The 23,485-nt window shown below is 42.0% G+C and overlaps 1 protein-coding gene across 2 annotated transcripts in view; it reads left to right on the top strand.

Moving 5' to 3' along the window:
• The window catches only part of LOC100355171 (uncharacterized), a 191,559-nt gene that overhangs the window by 160,944 nt on the left and 7,130 nt on the right, over positions 1 to 23,485 (top strand). The window lies entirely within an intron of this gene.

The raw sequence follows: 23,485 nt of genomic DNA, 5'->3' as shown, positions 1-23,485 counted from the left end.
TCTTCTCATTTCCTCAATGTAGGACTTTCTTTCTGGGATTTTTTTTCTTTTCACTGTTGTCATGTTTGGTTTCATTTTTGAGTAAGAAATTACTTAGGAGAAAGGCTCAATTAAGTTTTACAACATAGGGATATAGCTTGGTTATTACTTGTGTTACTTAAACTGAAGAAAAGCCAAATAAGAGTATGTAACTTTGTGATGTCAAGACACAGCACTTCAGAATAACTGTCAGACAAAATTGCTTGTTGCTGTGATCTGAGAGGTGGCCTTGGCAAACTTTTCTGAATTTTGAGGTTGTTGCTTTATGGAAACTTTTACCTTGCTGGGGAAATCCTTTGGGCTTACATTCTTGAAATTTCTTCCTTGTCCCTTTATCCCTCTGCCTAACTCATCCTTCTCAGGAATCTTTTCTGTCGGAAGTGTCCTGGGTAGAAATGGCTGTCTTCTCTCACCTTAGCCTAGGACTCTCTGGAGCAAGAGGGGAAATGACTTTTCTGACTGTGAGATGATGCAAGTCCCGTGTCTGCTAGCCCAGATGGTAGTGAATTGGGTTAGTAACTGCAGTAATCTCCCCTTAACTGTGGGGCATATGTTCCAAGACCCTCAGTGGATGTTGAAATTGCAAATGTTGCTGAACTCTGTAAAGTGCATATTATATTTTCCCCTCTGCTTGGAAATATCAGTGATAAAGTTTGAGATAAAAAACAATAACCAAGAATAAAAAATACTGTATTAGAAATTATGTGAATATGGTCTCTCTCTTAAAATATCTTAATCTTGACATCACTATAGTAATATTTTCAGCCCATGGCTGAACACTGGCAGTTGAAACCACAGAAGGTGGAACTATAAGGCGGGACTACCATGTTGTTCTGCAAATCTGTTTCTCCTCTTGTGGGCTTACCCAAGTCTACATTTTGAGGAGAGGAGTAAAAACCAGTGTCAGCCCCTGCTTTGAGTAATGACTGCTAAACATATCTGTCAGATATGAAAAATAACATTTTCAGCCCTTTCCCACACTCGTGTCCATGTCTCCATTGGTTCAGCAATCAGATTCCAGGCCACAGCCAACACCCTTGTCAACTATGCCTGCTCCAGGGGCTCATTCTAGCTCCCCAACCTCCGTGTTCTAACTCAGTTCTCTCCTGCAGTTCCTGAACTTCTCCATGATCCAGCCTAAATTTCATTTGGTTGTGGAAATGCTGAGATGGCTTCTGCTGTTTCCCATCCCAGACATCATTTCATATCTGGCAAATATGTTTAGCAGTCACTGCTTGAACCAGAGGCCAATATGAGTTTTTACCTCTTCCCTCAAAATGTAGACTTAGGGAAGCCCACAGGAGAGAAACAGATTTGTGGAGTGATATGGTAAGAAACACTGCACACAGGCAGAAACTAAACGATGGCAGATTGCAGGAACAGCATTGCAGGGGCCAGCGCTACTCAACGCTTGCCTCCTCCCTCTGTTTATCCTTTTGTCAACTCCGAAGACGTTTGCCAGGGTAGAAAAGCCACGCATTCCTGGTATAATTGATAGGGCGCTGTTGAGCAGATGGTCTAAGTGGTTTGTTTTGAAGGAGGTTATTACTGGCCACAAAACTTCCAGTCAGCTATTTGCTGGGAGCTCCTATGAAGGAAGCCCCTGTTGTGGCGTCCACCCTCCAAAGTGTCTGACAGAGGGCTTACTGTACTTCTGCACCCAACCACGTTTAATCCATTTATAAGACCCCTTTGTATGAGACGCCTTACCAGAGGAAATTAACGGAGGATATTGCAAACAGCTTTTAAGAATGTCTTTTCTATAGAACTGCGTAATTCTGAGAGCAAAGTGGTCCCCCCCCCCTCCCGACATTGTTATGACTTGACATCTCCAATGCAGAATGTTTCCAGCCAGTTATGATAAGAAAAGGCTGGACTTTTCACTCTTGTGGAAACCACAGCAGAAGAAAGCCATTATATTATCTATTCACTTACTCTCCTCCTATAAATATAAATGCATTTGAGAAACAGTCCAAGTTTGGAAGGAAGGAGATGGCAGCACTTAAAATCAGGCAATGAGAAACTGAAAATTCGGTTTACAATGGGTAGGAATGTGGACAATAGAAGATAAACAGTGCCTAAGAGTGAAGAAACTATTCTCTGACCCAGTAGTAAACTGTAGGTTTTTAATTTCTGGGAATAGAAACAAAGTTTTTCAGTTAAAAAGCCACTACCATCTTTGGCTTTATAAAATGAAGGGCAACAGGACATCAAGAAAGCAAGGCATAGTCGCATAAAGAACCATTCTTTCTATTTTTTTTAATCCCTGTGTATAAAGACATTGCTTTGTTCATCGTTTTGTTTTTCCCAGTTTGCAAATCCTAGAACATGCCTTATTGCCTAGCTCCATTTAAGACCAGGGGTTAGTGTGTTGGCTTTTTTTTTTTTTTTTTTTTTTTTTGGCAGGAAGAGTTATAGACAGTGAGAGAGAAAGAGACAGAGAGAAAGGTCTTCCTTCAGTTGGTTCACTCCCCAAGTGGCCGCTACTGCCAGGAGCCAGGCGCTTCCTCCTGGTCTCCCACGTGGGTGCAGAGGTCCCAATGGCTGCAACGGCCAGAGCTATGCTGATCCAAAGTCAGGGAGCCAGGCGCTTCTTCCACGTGGGTGCAGAGGCCCAAGGACTTGGGCCATCTTCAACTGCTTTCCCAGGCCATAGCAGAGAGCTGGACTGGAAGTGGAGCAGCTGGGACTAGAACCAGTGCCCATATGGATGCCGTCGATGCAGGCAGAGGGTTAACCTACTGTGCCACGGTGCTGGCACCCCTTCTTCCACTTTCAATCCAGCTTCCTGCTAATTTTCACCCTGGGAGGCAGCAAATGATGGCTCAAATGCTAGGAGCCCTGCCTCTGGTGTGGGAAACCTGGATGGTGTTCCAGGCTCCTGGCTTTGGCTTGGCCCAGCCCTGGCTATTGTGGGTATTTGGAAAGTTAACCAGTGGATTGAAGATCTATATTTATATGTCAGTCTCTCTGCCTTTCAAATGAAAAGGAAAAGAAGAATTGAAAAGGGAGTTTATAGAGGCAAGTAAGAGAAGATCTGACAGTGCACACAATTTGGTCTCCAAGAGCTGTTCTCTGTGGTAGCTAGAGATACTTCAATGCCCCCTCAACCTTTAGAATGTGCCCACCTACCCTATATTCTGATTTTGTGATCATTAGTCAACTTCTGATTTCTGCCCTGTCTTTCCCAGTACTTCTTCCTGGAACCTCAAACTCCCTCAGCGTTTCTACCTGATAAACTAATATTTATTTTTAAAACTATCTTTTTTTTAAGATTTATTTATTTTTTACTTGAGAGTCAGAGTTACACAAAGAGAGGAGAGGCAAAGAGAGAGAGAGAGAGAGAGAGAGAGGTCTTCCATCCGATGGTTCACTCCCCAATTGGCCGCAATGGCCGGAGCTGTGCCGATCCGAAGCCAGGATCCAGGAGCTTCTTCCGGGTCTCCCACATGGGCTCAGAGGCCCAACGACTTGGACCATCTTCTTACTGCTTTCTCAGGCCATAGCAGAGAGCTGGATCGGAAGTGGAGCAACCAGGTCTCAAACCGGCGCCCGTATGAGATGCCAGTGCTTCAGGCCAGGGTGTTAACCCACTCCGCCACAGTGCCGGCCCCAAACTATTTTCTTTTTAGATGTCTCTGTCTGCCATCTTCCTAACTCTTCTACATTGAATTGTAATAACTAATTACGTGTCTTTCCCATGAAATTATGAGCTTTGGAAAAGCAGGGATGGCGTTAAGAGTCACTGTGAAGACTTACCCTTGTCCCAGGTGCTACATCTAGTGCAGAATAAGCGCTTTCTGTTTAAACAAGGGAATTTATTTAGATTCTCAGGGTCATAGCAAATGCATGATAATACTACAACACAGGAGGGTCCTCCAAAACTTTGTGGTGAAATGGAATTAGATGTTTATTCAGAGTATACATTTTTATGAACTTGGTGAAGACCTCTCGTATGTATAGATTTCAAAATTTTTTGTACTAATACTTACTTACCCTTTAATTACAAAATTTTTCCATGAAATCTTTGAAATTCTCTGATACTTACAGACTGGATATTGAATAAATACAGAGTGAGTAAAGATCAATTTGCAGGTGAAAGAGTGTTAGGTGGTATTGCAGCCCGAGTGTTATGGGCTGAGTTGTTCCCCTCCCTACCTCCTCATTCACTTATTGAGATCCTAACCCCTGATGTCAGTAGACACAAGGGGTGTAAGCACCTCAAGCAGGAATTGTTCAAAGGAAAGCTTATTTACTTGTTGACCAGTAAAGGAGACAATGGCAAAGTTCAGTTCCCTAAAGAAACTGCCTCCTTGATGAAGAGCTTGCCAGGGCTTTTATAGCAAGGGTCAGGGAGTATCCAGAATGCAGAAACCAGGAGCAGAAGGGCCCCACCAGCTCAAGTTAAGATATATTCATTGTAAGTTTAAAGTTGTGACTCACATTGGGGTTTTGCAGCTTTGTTTGGCTGTGGTGGTCTGGCACCTTCCAAGTACAGTGTTACAATGTAAACCTTCCTGGAACTCCTCTGAAAAACAAGCTCTTAGGAGTAAACTGCTCCTGTCCTCTGCTCCTGTCTCTATGCCCTCCATTTTGCTTACATTCCACACTCTTGGTTACGCTGATACCTCCGAATATAGATTATTTGGAGACAGAGTGTCTAAAGAGGTGATTAAGTTAAAATGAAAAAGCCCTCCTCCCCCAAATTTGGCTAGTATCCTTGCAACAGGAGACACCAAAAGGTTTGGACATGCAAAATTTACTGGGGATGTGTGACTGGGGCTGTCCACAAGCCAAGGAGAGAGCCTTCGAGAGAACCTGAACCTACCCACACTTGGTTTTGGACTTGAAGCTTCCTGAACTGTGATAAAATAAATTTCTATTGTTGAAGCCAACTAGTCTGTGCATTTTTTTTTTTTTTTTTGGCATGGCTAACAAACTAATACACAGACTATTGTGAATGAGCCATTTCTGGGAGAAATGTCGATATATATATCAACATGGAGGGAGTTACTTTATTTTTTTTTAGATTTATTTACTTATTTGAAAGTCAGAATTACACACAGAGAGAAGGAGAGGCAGAGGGAAAGAGAGATATCTCCCATCTGCTGGTTCACTCCCCAAATGGCTGCAACGGCCAGAGCTGGGCTGATCCAAAGTCAGGAGCCAGGAGTCTTCCTTGCGGGTCTCCCATGTGGGTGCAGGAGTCTGAGGACTTGGGCCATCTTCTACTGCTTTCCCAGGCCATAGCAGAGAGATGGATCGGAAGTGGAGCAGCCAGGACTTGAACCGGTGCCCATATGGGATGCCGGCACTGCAGGAAATGGCTTTACCTGCTACACCATCATTCTGGCCCTGGGAGTCACTTACCATCAACTAAACTCAAGTAATAATAGCCAGTTACCATTATTGACTGCTTACACCATGCTCACACTCACCAAAGTGGCCTGTGTGCATTATCTCATTTAGTTTTTACAATAATTCCATGAAGTGGTTATTATCCTCCTTGTTTCATAAATGAGACATTAGAGGTTTGGAAGGATTGAATAAAATTGCATAAATTACCCAGGTACTAAGTAGCAGGCTGAGACCTTTACCCCAGGTCAATTCCAAAGTTCATGTGCCTATGTCTCCACATTGCCATGTCACACCCACTGCAGTAGCTGGTACCCTCATAGAGCCTGGAACAACACTGTAGAATTTGAATACTGTCTGAGGCATGTTTTTGCAAAACCATTAAACTTCAAAGGAAGATGTCTTCAGAATTACATGGAAATATTATAGCTGAGGAAAATCTGAAAGTTTGCTGATGGGTGAAATTATATATTAGGAAACATGAGAAGATGTTCAGAGGGGGACAAAACTGATTTTCAGTAGGCAATTACTGAGTAAAGCAAACAGGTACAAGTATGGGACTTTCAAAAAAGGGGATTGTGCATGATTTAGCCTAAAACAATCCCAGTCAGTAATTTGTATGTGAAGAGCTCAAACTTTCCATGAGTCTTGTGACCAATTAGCAGAAATGATGCATTAACAGTATTCCCCTATAAGTGAAATGCATAAAATGCACTCAATTCCAGGTCATTTCATTTAAGACCTAGGTGTTTGTTTTTTTTTTTTCTCTCATCCCACAGTCTGAAACTTAACAAACAGGAAAAAAAATTTAAAACATGCATTTTTTTCTAAGAGTTTCTTCACCAAAGGCATATTAAAAGGCTTTTAAAAATTTACGCTTATTAACGAAAGCACTCTGCTTCATTACGCTACTGATTACTATCTTTTACTGATTCCAAAGTCTAGGAGGAGTCTATGAACTACAAACACAATGCAATTCAGAAAATAAACTACACCAGAATCTTTAAAGGTTCAAATTCTTTGCCAAAAAAGCTTCTAGCCTCTGACCATGCCCCCTAACTTTCTTGAAGACTGGGTTTGTGTTGACTAATACTTTCATATTATGTACAGTTTCCAACTCCTTGAACAGAACCAAATTCCCATCTTCTGGGAGTTGACCCAAAATATTGATCAGTTTCCTTTGAAGTCAGTTCTAACTGCTTCTAGAATAGCACAAAAGGATCAGTATTATTTTGCAGATTGTCTTGATTGTGGCATATTGTAATGTGTAACACCTGCCTTTTTGCTTTTAAATTCACTCCAGCAAGGCAAGAGAGGTGAACTAGCTAAAAATCTGTACATAATATGGCAAAAATTTGATTGTAACCTTTAAAGACAAAAAAGTACCATTTATCTTTTGCTGCCCTAATTTCTTTGGTGGTGGGGGGAGATTAATTAATTGCAAGGAAGAAAATGGTGCTGCCTGTAATTATGTGGTATGTCTGAGAAAAGGCCAACTCAAGTGCAAGAATCCAGCTTCTCTATAAAACAAGGCCTGACGTAGAAGTATAAAAGCATCACTGGGAATCAGACCAGGAAAGGAAACTAACCCAGATGTCACTAAGTTTTATTATGGAAGTAACAATAGCATGAAATCACTTTTTTAAAAAATTCTTGAACAACCTACACTTATTCTCAGTTAGAACTTGCTATTTAATATTGATCCCTGGTTGAACTTCAGGAAGATTTAAGGTGAAAGAAACTAAGTGTTCAGAATGCAGCAGAAAAATTTTCAATTTAATGATTGGGAAAGAAAAGGATCAGAAGAAGGTTGGCTGTAACCTCAAATTTTACAGGAAAAAAAAAAAAGGAGAACTACCAAAAGGGCACATATTGTCGCACTGAGTGGGATCAGGTATAACACTGACTTCTTTCAACAGAACTGAGTAAATATTTGCTCTCCAATGTCATTATGGTTAATGTATATTCTAGACCTCAGAGGACACAGAGACAGGATACTTGCTTTCTGATTGGCTCTTGGTCTTTGCTTGCTTGGTGATAGACTGGTAATATACTCTGTCCTTTACTCGGTACAGTTCAATGCTTAGCTGTTCAATAAATAAAACAATAATGATCTCATCCTTTGATCATTTAAGTTCATGTGGTTTGTAAATCTGTACATAATAATAGCAACTTCTCAGTTAATTATTAACTCTCATAAAATATTCTCACCAATAGCCTTCAGGGCTAATATCATTCCTTTATTTAATTCTGAAAAGGTCGATATGTTGGTGCACATTCATGAATGTCTCATAAAATCAAAGTTGACTGCAATTACACTAATATTTCTAGAACTTTTGTCTCTCTTGCAGTTCCCTATATGGATGCAACAAACTCCCCTTTGTTAAATTACTCATTTTGATAACTATGTGAGAAGGAGAGGCACAGATGGTATTTCTGAGAATGGCATCAAAGCATTTAAAATGCTGATTGGCAACATATTGCATATTTATATGTGAGTGGAAAGTCATCTTTTGGCGATATTGATGCTGAAAAAATAAACACACTGTGGTCTCTGAAGCAAAGTTTGAAGTTCTTGTGGAAATATCTGTTCACTTTGCTTACCAGGTCCAAGAAAACAGCCAACTTCAGCTGCATTTATCAAACACCTACTGTGTGTTCGGCATCAAATGTTGTGGAACCTTAGTGAGAAAGACACTCAAGGACTTTATAGTTTAATGGGGGAGAAGGAAAAACAAATATGTATGCATGTAAACAAGCAGGGGCTGGAGATGTAGAAATGCCCACTCACAAACTCCTGAGCATTTGTGGAGATATAGGCAGATGCTGACTGGGAGGACAAAAAGTGGGCAGGTGCAATGAATGCAGCAACCCAAATGCATGAGTCTTGTTTTGTCAAGGCTGTGCTGGAGTTTGAACAGAATTTGTTTTCTGTTTCTTAAAAAATTGAGAAATCATGTACATACATGCATGGAATTTTTTAGATTTATCTATTTATTTCTTTACTTATTTTATTTGAAAGGCAGCTTTCCCAGGCCATAGTGGAGAGCTGAATTGGAAGTAGAGCAGCTGGGACTCGAACCAGCGCTCATATGGGATGCTGGCATTGCAGACACCAGCTTTACCTGCTACGGCCGCAGTGTCAGCCCCACAGGCATAGAATTCTGCATTCTCTTTTTGGGGCAGCTGGGGAGGCCACAGTGTCAGCCCCACAGGCATAGAATTCTGTATTCTCTTTTTGGGGCAGCTGGGGAGTCTGTGGAGGTTTGAGGACAGGGAAGTTGATTGGAAGCAGGAGAAGTGCATACACAGTGGTTGTTAAATGTGGCCACCCCAGCAGCATCAGTATCACTGGAGGACTTAGTAGAAAAGCAGACTCTCAGGCCCCACCCCAGGACTATTGAGTCAGGAGCTCTAGGAGTGGGGCTCAGCAGTCTGGTTTTGCTTATTCCACCAGAAGGTTCTGATGCCCATACAAGTTTGAGAAGCATCGCTCTCTGAGAGGGCCCTGAGTCTGGAGCAGGAGTAGTGTTCCTTATCTGTGATAACTAATAGAGCACCTAGAAGAAAATCTGTAGAGGCAAAATTGACACTTTGAGAAGTAATGACAACATCCCTTGTCTTGACTGTCAAGGAACATTTTTTTTTTTCTTTCTCCATACTCTTTGTTGAACTCTTTACTTAACATAGAGTTAATCATGTGTGTATAAATTCAATTGGAAATTTTTAAAAAGTATATATAAAAAAAAAGAAATGGCAAATCCAGAGACCGGCTGGGATCCATAGGGGGCAGTCTAGGAGTGCAAGGCAAAAGCAGTTGAGGAGGGGCCCTTTAGTGAAGCTCTTAAAACTCACCACTAGAAACGCCAGGAGGCTACACTGAGCCACAACACTGAGTTAACGTCTTCAGAGAATTCTAATTTTTGCATTTCCTGACTTTTATGAGCATGTTGAGTGTCATAATTCCATGAGCCTTTTAAATGTAATTTCCTTTGCTTTTAAGGAAAAAATGAGATGGTAGAGAGGGAATTTCTAGAGGGGATGGGAGGCTGGTACAGAGATGGCAGATAAGAAAATTATTTTTAAAAGGAAAAAAAATCAGCAGAGTTATTTTTCAAAGACATTTCTCTAAAAACTGAACACCTGGACTAAAGCATAGTAGAATAATTTAGTAATAATGAAAACTAAGGTGGGCATTTGACCCAGCAGTTAAGATGCCACTCTAGATGCCTGCATACTGCATTAAAGTGCCTGGGTTTGAATCCCAGTTCTGCCCTCAATTCTAGCTTTCTGCTAATGCATAGGGGTCCATGCCATCCGTATGTAAGGCCCAGATTGAGTTCTGGGCCCCCACTTTGGCCTGGTGCAGCCCAAGCTAGGCATTTGGGGAGTGACCAGTAGGAGAGATTTCTCTCTCTGTCTGTCTGTCTGCCTTTCAAAAATAAATTTAAAAAAACAGGGCCACATTTATATCACTCCTATTATATGTCAGGAGTAGTCCTAAGTATTTACACAGAAAAATTCGTTATCCTCACAATAACTTTTGAGATAGGGCGTATTGTTCCCACATTAAATGAAGAGACTGTAGCCTGGAGAGAGGCTAATGTCACGGGAAGCCACCGATTGAGGCCGATGTCAGGGTTGGTGAAGGAATTCACCAGCAGAACACAGAGAAGACCCAGGTGACCTCCACAGCTAAGACACTTGTTCAGTGGGGGCGGTGCTGTGGTGCAGCGGGTAGAGTCGCCGCCTGCAGTGCCGGCATCCTATGTGGGCACCGGTTTGAGTCCCAACTGCTCCACTTCTGGTCCAGCTCTCTGCTATGGCGTGGGAGGGCAGTGGAAGATGGCCCAGGTTCTTGAGCCCCTGCGCCTGTGTGGGAGACCCTGAGGAGACTCCTGGCTCCTGGCTTCGGATTGGCGCAGCTCCAGCCGTTGTGGCTGTCTGGAGAGTGAATCAGAGGATAGAAGACCTCGCTCTCTCTCTGCCTCTGCCTCTTAAAAAAAAAAAAGAAAGAAACTTGTTCAAGGTCATACTGCTAGAGCTAAGTCTGGAACTCAGGCTTTTGGACTGTGTTTTTAATCATTACACTAAGCTATGCTAAAGAACTGAAACAGTGGATGAGAACTTTTTCTGTTTTGAAAGAGTGACTCATTGTTTGACATGGTTTGGCATTTGAGTGTTATGTTTTCTTATTTAATTTTCTAGTTTCCAGCTGGCTATTTCCTGGGTCTACCTGGTTCTCACAGATGGTAACTGAGGCTGACTTTCAGGTGAGTCAATCAGTTACAAAAGAAGGGTTAGGTTCAGTGCCCAGAGTGAGCAGAGCTGGAAAAGACTCTGGAATGGTCTACCCTCAGCCCAGAACAATTTAGCTTGGCCTCATCAGCCCCCAAAGGTTTTGGGAGCTCATACAAGGTGTGGGTCCTCAGAGAACATGATAGCAAGTGCCCTAGGACAGAGGGAGCTAGACAAGCAGAGAGGAGGACACATTCAGTTGATGCCATGTGGTCTGCCATGGGTCACCCTCAGGACAAACAGTAATCATCACTTCCTAGTGACTTAGGGGGCAGATGACAGCCCGGGATTTGAGTCCTGACTCCTTTCCTTACTGGAGAGGGGAAGCTACTTCTATGCTTCATTTTCTTCAGTTACCAATGAACTGTAGATAATATTGGTGCTTGTCTTAGTGTTGTTGAGAGGATGACGTAAACAATACACTTAAAGCTCTTAGAATAATGCCTGACCCAAAGCAAACACTAAATAAGTGTTAATCATTCTTCTTCTTTATTGACTTGGGGCTAGGGACTTTCCTATAAGCTTTTCAGAATGATGGTGACCAGGAATCACTTTCGCATAACACGTGCCTCAGGTATCTCCCATTATGCAGATAAGAAATCGGAATCTCTGAGTGGATATTCAGTCCAGCAGTCAAGATATCCCTTAGGATGCTGGTATCCCATTTCCTAGTGCCTGGATTCAAGTACTGGCTATGTTCCTGATTCCAGCTCCCTGCTAATGTGACTACTGGGTGCAGCAGGTGAGGGATGGCTCAAGTAGTTGGGTTCCTGCTAGCAGCTTGGGATACTCAGATTGAGCCTTTGTCTCCTGGCTTCAGCCTGGCTCAGCCTTGGCTGTTGCAGGCATTTGAGGAATGAACCAGTAGATGAGAACTCTGTCTCTCTTTCAAATTAATTGATTGATTGATTTAAAAGCAAAGAAACTGAGTCTCAGTCCAGTTGCCCAAGGTGATCCCGGCAGGGAATGGCACAGTCAGACTTACTGAGTTGGGCCTGAACCCACCACTTAGCCACGTGATTGTCCCCTGTCCCTCAGGCTGACTTGAAGCCCTACTTGGTTGAAATAATTGTCTACAGGGACCAGGGAAACTACTGCTAGGTTGCTGTGTTGTTCATATTTTTAAAGCTTGATTTGAAAGAGCCTTCAATCACTTTGCTCATAAATTTTTTAGCACTCAGTAGGAGTCCTCCCTATAGGCTACCTTATGGACGCATGTGACTTGCTAATCATTTTCTGCCCAGTTGAGTGATTTGTAAGTGGTTTAGGCACACTGAAGACTCCTTAGAGAACAAAGGTAGATCAGCAGTCCCATCTCCTGACCACTCTTGAACCTGAAGCTGAGCTATCACTGAAAACTCTGACATCATATGCTCTGGACCCTTGGCTGATTGTGTCCATACCAAGGAACAGCTGGCCTAGATTGGTGGAGTGGGATCAGAGAGGTCCACCGGGACCTCTCACCTCTCCCTCTGGCTAGAGGAACGTCCTGTGGAGGGGTCGCTGTCAGCGTCATTCCCAGGCACACTGCTCAGCCTCATGTGGCTACAAATTTAATTTGCTGTTCTCTGCTTATTTGAACAACAGGTTGGGACTTCATTAAATTGATTTCTCTCCCTGATATCTTAAAGTGTATACATCAGACAAAGCAGGGAAATATTGCAGACCCCAAAATAGGTGCTGTACATAATGCTGTGAGAGTATATCAACGGTCATTAGTTCATGTCTATGTGTGTTTCAATGCGTTTGCATAATAAATCTTTGGGATTTATAATATTTACTTTGAAGTGCACCATATGCCAAGAAAACAAAAAAGCAAGAAACAAAGTATCAATGACTACATAAACCTAGAAACAGAGACTGTATTTAAGTTTTAGGTATCAAGTTGGAACATAAAATTAAGAATCTAATACTTTTGACCTATAAAAACAGAGTATCTCTTGGACAAGAGTGGCATTAAAATTAGGTGAGAAAATAAAAGTTTCACATTTGTAAAAATGGAGTCTCCCTCTGACTCTCCAGGTTTAAATGAATTAGTTGTTTTAATCTTGAAAATGCTCTGAGTTCAGTACATCTTCCACAGATAATAATAAAAAGGAACAGCTGGCCTGGAAACTTGGCAGACCACACAAATGGATTAGGAAAAGATGGGCAGCGTGGGTGTGGATTAGGAAAAGATGGGCAGCGTGGGTGTTGGGCACAGCAGCTGACACACTGATTGGGAAGTCCACCATCCCATATCAGAGTGCTTGGTTTGAGTTCCAGCTCCTCTGCTTCCCATCCAGCTTCCTGCTTATGTGTACCCTAGGAGACGGCAAGCAATGGCTCAAGTGCTTTGGTCCCTGCTACCACGGGGGAGACCTGGATGGAGTTCCTGTCTGCTGGCTTTGGCCTGGCCCAGTCCTGGGGGTTGCAGGCTTCTGGGGAGTGAACTAAGAGCATATAGGAGATATAAGTCTGTCTGTCTCTGCCTCTCTGCTTTTCAAGCAAAAATGAATACAAGAAATAAAACTTTAAAGAAAAGGCTGGGTAACACAGGGAGAAAGGAACCTATCAAAGAACACAAGGACTTTTTCAATTGGGAATGGTGAGAGGACCTGGATGTTCTGGGTAGTTCTGTCTTATTCCCACTGTGATTCATTTAACAGAGCAATGACACCATTGCAGTGCCGGTTTGATTTCCAGTCCCTCCCTGCCCCAATCCAGTTTCCTGCTAATGAGTCTGGAAAGACAGAAGATGATAATTCAAATCGTTGGTTTCTGCCACCCATGTGGGAAACCCAGACAGAGTTCCTGGCTCCTGGTTTCAGCCTGACATAGCCCCTGCTATTCGGGCATTTGAGGAGTGAACTGGTGGATGGAAGATCTCTTTGTCTGTCTGTCTCTGTCACTTTGCCTTCCAAATAAATAACGCAATCATTTTTTAAGAAAGAACAATGACATATATCAATTATGTATATTGCACACATGCAAGTAGTCCTCATTCTTGGCTACTCTGCTATATTCATAAATCTTAAGATAATGAGTTTTTTGGAATATTGTTAAAGGTAAATAACCTGGACAAACCAGGCTACATCTGATATTGCAATACTAGGGGTTGTGTAGTACTGAACTGAACTAAAATCTCCACCATTCATCAGCTGTGTGACACAAGAAAATTGCCTGATGTTGCTCATAAGTCAAAAAGCTTAACAATACCTGCAGAGCACCTAAAAGTTAATCTATAGAAGTGAAATTGACACTTTGAGATGCGATGACTTTGAATATCCCTTGTCTTAACTGTTGAGGAACAAGGTATTTTTTATACTACTTGTTGAACTCTTTACTTAGTATAGAGTTAATCTTATGTGTATAAAGTTAATTGAAAATAAAACTTAGTAAAAAATAAGAATGGGAATAGGAGAGGGAGGAGGGAGAAGGGTGGGAGGGCATGTAGGGTGGGAAAAATCCTAAAGTTGTATTTATGAAATGCATGAAGTTTGTATACCTTAAATAAAAAAGTTTCTGGAAAAAAATTACCTGCTTTACAGATCTGTTGAGAGGCTTAAATGGGATCCCATCTCTAAAGCAGGGAGTGCAGTACCTAACACACAGCAGATGCTTAATAAACAGCGTCTAAAGTAGCTGTTTCTGGAGTCGCTTAACAAGGTAAACTATGTCCTTCACACTGCTAGCTTTGCCAGGTTTAATTGGGGTGTGACATTCTGTAAACTTGCTCCCTAAGGCACTGCAGTAGATCCAACAAATAGAACATTTTTAAAGTAATGACCTTGTTCATTATCTTGCCAATTTTACAGGCCAGTCTATAGACTCTACCCTTATCAGAGGAGTGAAGTGATAAAGGCATATTTTTCAGTAGGGCTACTCTTCCCATAGGATGCTTCCACTAGACTTCACTTTCTTTGCTTTCTTTTTCTACTTGTGTGCATGAAGCCAGAGTTATGTGTTTTTATTCCCAGTGTTCTCATATGTTGATTTTTTCATCTACTAAAAAGTAATGAGCTTTAAAAAAGTTCAATTAAAATGAAACATAAATATTTTCTTTCTTTCTGTGTCATTAAACAAATCCTACCCCCACTCCCTGAAATTACTTGGCCCCTACCCAAAGGAAACATTTCCCTGTTTTGGCCCCTGGAGTTTAAAGCATAGAGGAAACAGATCTGCTTAGTCTGTCTGGACAGGATCCTTACGTGGGGAGAAGAGCAAAGGTTTCAAAGGGCTGAAAAACCACACAAAGCTGAAAAGTAAGCAAAGGGAAAAGGAAAGAAAATGCAAGCTCAAAGAAGGAAAGAAGAGCATGATTTCAGGAACAGGTGTTTGGCCTAGCAGTTTAGATGCCCATGTCCCATATCAAAGTACTTAGGTTCAAGTCCTGACTCTGCATTTTGACTCTAATTTCTTGCCCGTGCAGACCCTGGGAAGCAGTGATAATGTCTCATGTAATTGGGTACCTGATACTCACATGGGAGACCTGAGTTAGATTTCTGGCTCCTGGCCTCCACCCTGACCCAGCCATTTTCAGAGTAAACCAGAAACAGGAGGTCTGTGTCTCTCTCTGCCTCTCACATAAATAAATAATTTAAGGGAAAAAAAGAAACTGAATCATAAAACAAGCCTTGAATGAACAATTTCTTACCTTAGGTTTCTGTATCAAAGATGTGAAGCTCACTGTGAGGTGATCACCATTATTCCAGGTTACTTCCGGTCAATTCCAACAATATTTAAACCTCTTGTACTTTAGGTTTATGTTATCAGATGGTAGGTCATCTTCACCAGCAGCTAATATTGACTGAGCGTTTACTGTGTGCTGTGAAGTTGATAGGGCTTTGTTTCTTTACTCCTTAAACAGATCATGCGAACCAGGTACAGTTATAATCTCAATTTTAATGATAGGAAACCCAAGATTCAGGGGCTTTAAAACTACCTAGTAGATGTTTGAGCCCGGATTCAAACCCCAGCGGTTGGCCCCCAGAGTTTATGTTCCCTCTCATCTTTTAGAGTACACTCCACGTTTGAATGCATCGACTTCCTCCTCATTTCTCTCCTCCTTTCCCTTCACCTCTCTGCCTTCCTGTCGTTCTAAGAGTCCAGCCCAAAGTGTCAGGTTCTATTTTTGTAAGTGGTACATCATCGAATTCTATTTCCTATCACAGAACTAATGTATCCCTACCAGTCATTTTCCCAATAGTTGCTAATCCAGTAAAATCAGCGTCAATCACCACAGGAAATTCAAATAGAGGGAACTGCTCCATCTAGAGTTCCATTTGGCAAATAAGTAATTTGTTACTTCCATTTAGTGCCCTTCCTCCCTCCTGCTCTTCCTAAGGAGATTGCCTTGTCTAAACATCAGGCTTTCTATTCAGGTTAGGCCAAAAATAATGGGATCCATGGCGGCATACTCAGTAAGTGGCTTCCTGTAGATATCTGGAGGGCAGCTGTCCCTTTCGTCTTCTCTTTTCTAAACAAATATGTCTGTAGTTCAACCTTTCTTCGTAGGAAAACACTCTTCTTGCTGTGCTCTGTGCTCTCTCCTTTTCTCTCTGTTGTTTCCAATCACTCAGCCTCTTCCATGTTTGTCCTGCTCACTTTCAAACAAGAGAGGCCAAAATACAGTGAGGATGGGCCATGCTTCTGTTGTGCTTGTGTGGGTCAGTCAGTCTTCACATTTTTGTAGAAAATTTCATCCTGGAATGCTACACAGAGGCAGCTGGAATCCAGGAAGGGTTTGTCTGATTTTCATGGATGGAGGTGACTGGCCCATTTGTTAAGATGCCACAGGGTTCTCTGTTTTCGTTTTCTTTTTCCTTTCCTTTCCTTTCCTTTCTTTTTTCTTTCTTTATGTCTCTCTCACTCTCTCTCTTTCTTTTCTTTCTCTTCTTTCTCTCTCTTTTTTTTAGATTTATTTATGTGAAAGGCCAACATTGTGGCACAGTGGATCAAGCTGCTGCCTGCAGTGCCAGCATCCCATATGGGCACACATTCAAGTCCCAGCTGCTCCATTTCCAACCCAGCTGTCTGCTAACGTGCCTGGGAAAGCAGTAGAAGATGACCCAAGTGCTTGAGCCTCTGCCACCTATATAGGAAACCCAGATGCAGTTCCAGGCTCCTGCCTTCAGCCTGGCCCAGCCCCAGCCATCATGGCCATCTGGGAAGTAAACCAGTGGATGGAAGATCTCTATCTCTTATGTCTCTCTCTCTTTCTCTTTCTCCATAACTCTGCCTTTCAAATAAATAAAATAAATTTATTAACCCACTGCACCACAAGACTGGCCCCAAGTTCTCCCTTTCAGAGTCCAATTCCAAGTAAGACAAATTCCTGACCTTTAAAAGCAGTAGTTACTAAAATCCTTAAATGTGGCTGGGCACACAGTTTTCCAAAGCAGGTTGACTTCTGGCTTTATGTACATCTTTCTGGCTGCAGGTGTTTTACATTTCTTAGTTGTGTAATTTGGTATAACCTCTGTGTGGGTCAGTTCCTCACCTGTGAAATGGGAATAATACAAATAACTATCTATCTATGGTTGTCATAAGGAATAAATTAGTACATATATTGTAGAACAATATTTAGCACTGGAATTTTAATACGTCTTATCTATTCTTATTATTTGTTTAGGTCTTTTGGGGAATCATGTTTGGCCCATGGTTTCAGACACTACTTGGGATGCCCATGTCCCATATTGGAGTTCCTGGGTTCAAAACCCAGCTCTGTACCTTAATCCAACTTTCTGCATATGTGCATCCTGGAAGGCAGCAGGAGATAACTCAAGTAGTTGAGTCCCTGCCACCCACGTGGAAGACTTGGATTGAATTCTGTGCTTTTCCCCACATGTCTGCATCAGCCAGGGCTGGGGCAGGTAAAAGCTAGGAGCCAGGAACTTCATCCTGGTCTTCTACATGGATAGCAAGCCCCTAAGCACTTGGGCCATCTTCCCCTGTTCTCCCAGGCACATTAGTAGGAATGCTGGACAGGAAGCTGAGCAGCTGGGACTCAAATTGGTGCCCTGATATGGGATGCCTGTATTGCAAACATTGGCTTAATTGCTGTACTGCAATGCCAGTGCTGAAAGCTAGGTCTTTCTATTCTTATTTTAGCAGTGTCAATTGGCCACTCATTATGCATCTTCCCTAATTCCTCCCAAGTTCCTTCCCTCCCTCCCTGCTTCTTTCCTATTCCATGAAGGGTTCATGAGCTGCTTGATGGTGTCAAGGGAATTTAAGACCTGAGCAGGGAGCAGAAGGCCTTCTGGAAGCATCCCTGAAGAATTGATATGGGTTAATGGCTGAGGGATGAGGGAAAGGGCTTGGCAAGGCGGTAAGGGGAATCTGGGTGGGGAGAGATGAGAGGGAGGAGAAGAGGGACAAGAGTTCTCTATTCCAGTTCAAGTCCTTGGAGCAATGGGAAGTTGAACAATTTGAAGTTAAGATTTATGAGTATGTGTGTGCATATGGGAGGCAAGTATCCAGACTTTAGTGATAGTATTTTAGTTTCTAAATGATTATTGTGGCTGAGAGGAGAAGAATGATTTGGAGGGGACCGAACAGGGTGTGGAGAGGCTGGTGCGAAGGCTCCTGCTTTGATCTCTGGGACAGATGATGACAGTGTGGGCCATGCTGGAGGTGGGAGAGGTGGAGTGTTGTACGTGGGTGTGAGTGGCATTTTGCAAAGAAAATTCAGACCACAGTGAGGTGGAGGAGGTTAGGGTTGGGGCAGGGAGAACGGAGAGTCATGGATGGTCTCCTTTAATGCCCGGCGTGTGTACATCTGTGAGTTGACATGTAGGATTTTTTCCAGAGTTGAAATGGTTATTATTGCCCAAAACATTTGATCAATACAGCTTAGGTGTACTGATTAGCCAAAATAGAAGTAGGAAGTTGACCTTCAACCAATGTCTTTGTCTTGTTCCAAATACAGAAATCATTTTTGGCCTCTGTGACTCAAGTAAACAGTAGTCCCTGTCACCTTATCCCTTTGAAGGGTGGTTCCACTTCTGTGTTTTCACTTGGACGTGATTCTCACTGACAGTAGAAAGTTCAACACCAAGACCTACAGCTGTGAAAATACTTGCTACTCTCCAGAACTATTAGTACTCCTGGGAATCATGTCATAGCACCAACTGCTCACTAGGCCTGAAGTGACCTTGTTATTTTGAGAGATAGTAAAGGAAATGATATTTTAAAACCTCTGAGTGGCACTCTCCTAGGGCATTGAAAGATGTCAGTTATAAAATGCTCACTGAGCGAAAGGACCTGGGGAACAGACAAGGTCTGTTTGCTTCCTAGGCTTTCTCTGTGTGTCAGCAAAATAGAGCTGAGCCTGGTGAAATAACCCAGGGCCAAAGTGTTGTCTACAGTTGAATAATTAGACAACAGAAGTATTAAGTTTGGAAAAGCTAACTATTTCTTCTGTACCTGCGTTAGGATTTTCATTACAACCAAAATGCAATCCTCAGGCAGGATTAACAGTGTAGAAAACAGACTGCTGGATTTTGAAAAAGTGCTGTGGGCCAAGTCCATGTTTTATTCATGTTTGTATCTTAAGCACATGTACTGTGCTTGTCATGTAGTAGGTACTCAATAAATGATGGTTGGATAAAGGAGTCATCTGGGTTGCCATGAGGTATTTAGATGGCATACTGGATTAAGCTTCCGTGTGTGTGTGTGTGTGTGTCCCATTTGGCAGAGATGGTCACTTCCTGTGTTCCTTATTTATTTTGAACATTATTTAACCACAATGTTGTTATCAAATGAACTAATAAGGAACTCATTTTTAGTATTATTTGACATATACACATAGATCCATTTGCTGAGTGGACACAGATAGCGATGTCCTCTCTGAAAGACGCTTTTGCAATCTGAACTGTACCAGAAGGAGGTTATTGATGTGGGAGGAAGGGAAAGTAAGATAAACTACAGCTCAATTTCTAGACAGGATTGCTATTTTAAAAATGAATGTTAACTGCTTCTGGTATGTCTGTTGCAGGCACTTGGGGATTTACCAGTGATCTGTGATTAGTAATTACACAGACCATGGTCCGGTTGATCTCTTCTCTTGCTTTCTGGTCTCTGTTTTCCTACCATCAGTTCCCTAGTCAGGGCCCCATTCCTTCTGGTCTATCCTGTTGGAATGGTTTCTTTATTGTCATTCTTTCTCTACTCCCCTTGACTTCTCCTTGTTCCTGGATTGCTCTATGCTAGTCGCTCATGAACTGTGGCCCCCAGACCAGCAGCATTAGCATCACCTAGAAACTTACCAGAAATGCAAAGGTCTTTTTTATTTATTTGAAAGGCAGAGTGATACACACACAGAAGGATACACAAACGCACACACATGCACACACACACAGAGATCTCCTATCCACTGGTTCACTACTCAGATGACCACAATGGCCAGGGCTGGGCCAGACAGAAGCCAAAAGTGAGGAATAGCAGAAAGCCGAGCAACCAGGACTCACACTGCTCAAATACCCAGGAAGGTGCATCTCATTTGACCACTAGTTTGAGTCCTGGCTGTTCCACTTCAATCCAGCTCCCTGATAGTGTGCCTGGTAATATGGCAGAAGATGGCCCAAGTGTTTCCCTTCCCCCACTGTAACTGCCTTTCAAGTAAATAAATAAATCTTAAAAACACATTTGAGAGCCACTTTTGTATGTAAAGCTCAGTTCTAAGAATACGACCTCTTGCTCAATACTATTTATTGCCTTCTTAACCAAGAGCTATCTAAATATGTATTGCTATGTCCTTCTATACCAATGCCTTCTGTAACAGTTGTTCATGCTTTAATTCAAATGTATTACTTGCTGTTTCCTCTCTTGTCTTCTTTTCCTCTTTACTGGAAAAAAAAAAAGTGGGCCAGCATTGTAGTGTAGCAGGTGAAGTGATGTTGGCATTCTGTGTGGGTACAGGTTCATGTCCCGGCTGCTCCACTTCTAATCCAGTTCCCTGCTAATGGCCTGGGAAAAGCAGTGGAAGATGGCCCAAATGTTTGGGCCCCTTCCACCCATGTGAGAAACCAGGATGACACTCTTGGCTCCTGGTTTTGGCCTGGTCCAGCCCTGGCTGTTGCAGCCAACTGGGGAATGAACCAGCAAATGGAAGACCTCATTCTTTCTCTGTTTTTCCTTTTCCCTCTGTGACTCTGACTTTAAAATAAATAAATAAATCTTAAAAAATAAGTATTTATCTAAGTAATTCACACTTGTGATTTTTTTTATAAAGTTTTTAAAAAATTTTTATTTATTGACAGGTAGAGTTACAGACAGTGAGAGAGACAGAGAGAAAGGTCTTCTTTCCATTGGTTCAGTCCCCAAATGGCCACTATAGCCAGTGCTGCGCCGATCCAAAGCCAGGAGCCAGGTGCTTCTTCCTGGTCCCATGTGGGTGCAGGGGCCCAAGCACTTGGGCCATCCTCCACTGCCCTCCTGGGCCACAGCAGAGAGCTAGACTGGAAGAGGAGCAACTGGGACTAGAACCCGGCGCCCATATGGGATGCTGGTGCCACAGGCAGAGGATTAACCTAGTGTGCCACAGCGCCAGCCCCTCACACACGTGAATTTAAAGCCAACTAGCGTGAAAGAATTTACAAAGAAACATAGCAAGCCATACCCCATCTCCTTAGCCCAAGTCCTTTCTATACCCTCAGTTCCATTCACTCCATCCCCAGGGTGGGGGAACACTTTATTTCTACTTTAGTTCTTCTTACAATTACCTTTTTTATATAACTAATATATAAATATTTCTAAAATAATGTAAACATTTATCTACTAACTTTTATGTTTACTTACTTTTGCCATCATAGATAAAATTAGAATACATAAAATTTTAGGTAGGTAAAATTTGGTAGACTCTCATCTCCCTTCTTTACCCCATCATTATATCCTCAGTTAACTCTTGGTCTTGTGCCAAGTTCATCCTTTTCAGATATCACTCTCTTCCTTGCTGCCACAGTGCTTTGCATTTCATTTTGAATGCATGCTACCTTCTACTTTGTATTATAGCCAAGCTTATATATGTGCATCTCCCATCCTAAGTGGGTGGAAACAGCCAGGAAGTCGAGCCTGCGTTCTTCTTTCTCTGCACCCTTCAGGGCCAAGCCCAGAACCTAAGGCATAGTGCACACTGAGTCAGTATGGTGAATTTAACAATAAGATAAAACATTTGCCCTACCTAGAAGTTTAGTGCTGTTACATCATTACTAAAGAAGAGTTTTCCCTTTCTAAGGTGATTTTGTACCATTGTGAAAAAGAGTACACCTGGCAGGAGCTGGACCCATCATCTTAGAGACACTTTCCAGGACTTGAGTAAGATTCCTAATGACTTTGCTTCCATTTTTTCATCAGTAAATAATATCCATGCACCAGGTTGTGGTGAGAATCAAATGCAAGGATGAGGAGAGTATTATGTTGATTTCTTATATTTAAAACAACAAGGCCACCCACTTTATGCTTTTACATGGACTATAAAGAAAATAAAAAATAATTTTTAGATAGAAAACTTCATTTTTAGATTATCTGGGGCAGGAAGATTTCTTTTAAGATCAGCCTAAGGATTTTTATGGAGGAAAATTGTATTCCTGTTGTTTGACACTTGAAGAAAGAAAATTCAAAGCTTTAGTATTATTTCTCTATTCTTATTTGTTGATGAGAAATCAGTATTATTTCCAGCATTCCAGGCTTTGAAGGAATTTCAAACTTTGTCTTGATTTGATGGCTAAGAAACAATTTACCAAAGGCAGATTTTCTAAGCCCTTGTCCAGTCCTTTCCATTAGAAAAGTGTGAGCTACTGTTCTTTCGAAACTAATTAAACCTTAAATGTATAACCCACTCTCAATTACCAAGGTTAATGGGACTACACGCATGCATAATTATATCTTACATTATATAGTGCTTTTAACTTCTTCAAAGCACTTTTTACTGCATTGCATATATAAAACAGATGGATTTTTAAAAATCTACAAATAAGGTAAAAAATTTTGAAATCAATAATTCAACTTTGTACCTCTCCAAAGCTATTAGAGCTAATAAAATTGCCTAATAGGATTTTCATTGCGTTACTTTCATTTTCACCTTTCTCAATGAAAGGCAAGAAATGACTGAAAGCTTTGTAGTAAGAGGAAGCCAAGGGCCTCTGCCATCTACAAACTAGATCATTAGCTCCAGGGTAAATTGAGAGAAGGAGCTGTATGACTGACTGTATCAAGAAGAGCCAGAAAGAGACAAGGCAGAGGACATATGTGTAAGTGAGAGTTTTTATAAAATCCTTGTTCTCCTCATTGATTCAGCAAGCATCAGCAAGCACCTACTGTGTGCCAGGCATTGCTCGCAACAAAATCAACCAATGTAGCGGTAAACAACTCAGGCAGTGCTGCTGCCATCACCAAGTGGTGAAAACAGACAATAAACAAGAACAGAAATACACGAACAAGGTAATTCCAGGTAGCACTAAGCACTAGGAAGTACACAGGGATGTGCCTGTGAGCACCTTGGGGAGAGGAAGGTATTTTATTTAATCTATTTATTTTAAAGGTTTATTTATTTACAGAGAGAGAGAGAGAGAGAATCTTCAATCCACTAATTCACTCTCTAAATAGCTGCAACAGTTGGGGCTCCAGCCTGAGGTTGGGAGACAGGAACTCCATCAGGGTCTCCCGAGTGTATAGCAGGGGTCCAGATACCTGGGCCATCTTCTGCTGCTTTTCCAGGTGCATTAGCAGGGAGCAGGATCAGAAGTGAAGCAGCTGAGGCTCGAACTGGCTCTCTGATATGGGATGCTGGTGGCATCCCAAACTGTGGCTC

This window comes from Oryctolagus cuniculus, chromosome 1, assembly GCF_964237555.1.
Source record: "Oryctolagus cuniculus chromosome 1, mOryCun1.1, whole genome shotgun sequence".
Taxonomy (NCBI): Eukaryota; Metazoa; Chordata; class Mammalia; order Lagomorpha; family Leporidae; genus Oryctolagus; species Oryctolagus cuniculus.
This window is presented reverse-complemented; position numbering and strand designations above follow the sequence as displayed.